Below are 3,763 nucleotides of genomic sequence, written 5' to 3' on the forward strand. Positions count from 1 at the left end.
TGTGACTTCCCTTCCAAGACCACAAATTATTTGACGCTTTGTTGGCACTTTTTTTTTTTTTTTTCGGCGTACACGTTACATACTGAGGTGGCTGCCCACAAAATACACAGTCACTCCATTTCACAGTACCTTCCGCGAAGCGCTCTGAGACGTCTCGAAGACGTGATAAGGCGTGATATCAAGCACGAGGATTATTATTCATTGTTTTTATATATTCTTCATTGGCATCCATATTATATATATTATTATTATTATATTATTGTTATTATTATGTTTGGTGTGTTGGTGCTATGTGGGGGGTGGGGGGACTTTAACGGTGTTTAAAATCTGGTATTCTCGTTGGCGCCGTCGCTTAAAAGTTTGTTTCTCAAAGTTTATTTCTTACATGTTTATTCCTGTGTACGTTTAGCTGTTTGCTGATTGTTTAAAAAAAAATGTGTCTGATTTCCGCAACGGGTGGAGAGATTTTATTTTATATATATATACGTAAAAATAAGTACTTTTTTTTAATTAAAAACAAATAATACTTCCAACGCTTGCTGACGGTGTTAAGTTGGTTCATGCTGCTAGGATGGGGGAAGGGGGTTGGAACAGAGAGAATATTTAACGTGAACATTAAATATTCTTTTTAACGGTTACGTTTGCGTGAGGTCCGAGTTCCTAAGTGGGGTGGGTGGTGGGTGGGGTGGGGGGGGGGGGGGGGTAGTGGCGGACGCGCCTGATAATAAGGAACCAAGCTATTATTTCCTTAAGTAACTTCCCCAACAAGTAAGTTGTGTTTTGTGTGTGTTTTTCTTGTTTTAAGGACAGAGAATACATTGCAAACAACCTGCTTCTGCTGTTTGTCCAGTGTGTTTGGAAAAAAAAAAGACAATTGTTTAGACAAATGTTCAGCAAACTTTCCCGCATAACAATAACAAGATTATTATCAATAACAATAATAATCCTTGCATTTGATGGATGTAGCGCCTTATCGCGCTTTTGAGACGTCCCAATGCGCTTCACAGGATGTCACTGTCAAGTGAATCGACTGTGTATTTTGTGGGCTGTCAACTGCGCACAGTGGTGTCCCACAAAACAGCGGTGGATTGAGCGACCGCCTTATTATTATTGCTTGTATTTTTTTTTGGGTGGGTGGGGGGGTGGGGGGGGGTGTGAGGTCGGAGGGGGTGGGGGCGGGGGGGGGGAGGGCAAGGATTTGAGAAACGCCATCGGTAAAGCCCTCCTTCCTTTGAAAATAAAACACAGCCTCGCCGCGTCTCGCCTCGTCTCGCTCTCCCTTTAAGACTCAGTAGCATTGGAGCTTAAAAGACTGGTCTGCGCCAATTAACAAGACAGTGCTTCGCTCTCTCTCTCTCCCTCTCTCTCTCTCTCTCTCGCTCGCTCGCTCTCGCTCTCTCTTTTTTTCTCACACACTCGCTCGCTCGCTCTCTACCTAAGACACGCAGAAAGAAACTGCGCAATACCAACCCCCCCCCCCACCACCACCACCACCACCACCGCCCCCACCCACTGGTTGTCTCGAGACTGGAAAATAATAGCCGGGTGTCCTATTTTGCTGCTCTGGTTACTCAATCACTGAATGAGGCTGTGTTGGAGTAGGAAACAGTCACACACATAGAGAGAGAGAGAGGGAGAGAGAGAGAGAGTGAGGTGGCTTCTGCCCATGATGACTATGTTATGATGATAGGATTGCAGTGTTTATCACGTGGCTCTCTTTCTCTCTCTCTCTCTCTCTTTCTCTATTTCTCCACCACACACACACACATACATACACACCCCCCCACCCCCCCCCCCCACACACCCCCCCCTTCAAGTTTCCATAGAGCTTTAGCTTGTCACATGATGGACAAACATGATATAATTGAGTAATGAAACAACACAGCCAAACCAACACACACACACACAGACACACACACAGAGAGAGAGAGAGAGAGAGAGAAAATAATATTCCTGTGGATGAGGACAGTGCAAATGGCAATCCATTCACTTTAATTCCCTGTGAGAGTACTTTCTCTGTGTCTAAAACACACACAGAGAGAGAGAGAGAGAGAGAGGCAAGATCTCCCTCTTGTTGATTTTATTTGCTGCCTCTGGATAGCACTGGGAGGGGGGGGGGAATGTGAGAAAGAGAGAGAAGGAGAGAAGGAAAGAAAGAAAAAGAGAGAGAGAGAGATGCTACACACACACAGTGCTTTCTGAAGTGCGTACCTCTGGATAACACAGACGTGTGTGAAAATACAGGTACTTTTTTTTTGTGTGTGTTGTGTGTGTGTTTCCAGCTGTGAGTGTTTGATGTCTGGTGATGGGGGGGTGGGGGCTGATGATGGGGGGTGATGGGGGAGTGGGGCTGATGATGGGGGGTGATGGGGGAGTGGGGCTGATGATGGGGGGTGATGGGGGAGTGGGGGCTGGTGATGGGCTGGTGATGGGGTGGTGGGACTGGGGGTGGTGGGGGCTGGTGATGGGGTGACTGGTGGTGGGGGCTGGTGATGGGGTGGTGGGGGCTGGTGATGGGCTGGTGATGGGTGGTGAAGGGGGAAAATGATTACCCAAATCATCTGCATCTTCTTTTATTGGGGGAGGAGGGGGGGAGGAAAAAGGTGGAAAATTTTGACTTATAAAGGCACCTTTTTCAAACAAAAAGCTAAGTTTTTTTTTCCCCTCCACATACTTTATTTATAAATCTGTGAGTGTGTGTGTGTGTGTGTGTGGGGGGGGGGGGTCTGTCTATCTATCTATATATATATATATATATCTATGTGTGTGGGTGTTAAGAGGGATAGAGAGAAAGAGAGAGGGAGAGAGAGAGAGAGAGCTCTTTAAATTGGATCTGTGTTGTTTCTGGATAACGATGTAGTGCTGTTACTGTCATAACAAGTGCAGAGGCTCTAACGAGGTATTTGAGAACAATTTATAACCTTGATTTGCATCCCCCCCCAAAAAAAAATATATATTTTCCCTTTCTGCTCAGACGAGGGTAAAGGATGGATTTTATTTGGGGGATGTGGGAGGGAGACGTTTTTTAAAAAAAAATCTCTCCTTATATAAATTTATATTTTTATTTATATTTATATTTATATAAGCTAAACCTGTTTTTTTGGTCCATTGCCACATGTCTGTCTGTCTGTCTGTCTGTCTGTGTGTGTCTGTCTGTCTGTCTGTCTGTGTGTCTGAGTGTGTGTCTGTGTGTGTGAGTGTGTGTATGTCAGTGTGAGTGTGTCAGAGTGTGTGTGTCAGTGTGAGTGTGTGTGTGTGTCAGTGTGAGTGTGTGTGTGTGTGTCAATGTGAGTGTGTGTGTGTGTGTCAGTGTGTGTGTGTGTGTGTATGTGAGTGTGTGTAGTGTGTGTGTAGTAGTGTGTGTGTGTGTGTGTAGTGTGAGTGTGTGTGTGAGTGTGTGAGTGTGTGTGTGAGTGTAGTGTGTGTGTGTGAGTGTAGTGAGTGTGTGAGTGTAGTGTGTGTGAGTGTGAGTGTAGTGACTGTGTGAGTGTAGTGTGTGTGTAGTGTGTGTGTGTATGTGTGTAGTGTGTGTGTATGTGAGTGTGTGTGTGAGTGTGTGTGTATGAGTGTGTGTGTGTGTGAGTGTGTGAGTGTGTGTGTGTGTGTGAGTGTGTGTGTGAGTGTGTGTATGTGTGTGTAGTGTGAGTGTGTGTGTGTGTGAGTGTGTGTTTGTGAGTGTGTGTGTATGTGTGTGTGTGTGAGTGTGTGTGTGTATGTGAGTGTATGTGAGTGTGTGTGAGTGTGTGTGAGTGTGTGTATGTGA

General features: G+C 45.4%; 1 long non-coding RNA gene across 1 annotated transcript in view; it reads left to right on the top strand.

The window, feature by feature from the left end:
- The first annotated feature begins 1,805 nt into the window (after window positions 1-1,805).
- LOC103176946 overlaps window positions 1,806-3,763 on the top strand; it is a 125,586-nt gene continuing 123,628 nt past the window's right edge. Inside the window, exon 1 of the long non-coding RNA XR_006085153.1 lies at window positions 1,806-2,244. This is a non-coding gene — a long non-coding RNA (uncharacterized LOC103176946). The remainder of the gene's footprint in view (window positions 2,245-3,763) is intronic.

Source organism: Callorhinchus milii, unplaced genomic scaffold, assembly GCF_018977255.1.
Source record: "Callorhinchus milii isolate IMCB2004 unplaced genomic scaffold, IMCB_Cmil_1.0 Scaffold5, whole genome shotgun sequence".
Taxonomy (NCBI): domain Eukaryota; kingdom Metazoa; phylum Chordata; class Chondrichthyes; order Chimaeriformes; family Callorhinchidae; genus Callorhinchus; species Callorhinchus milii.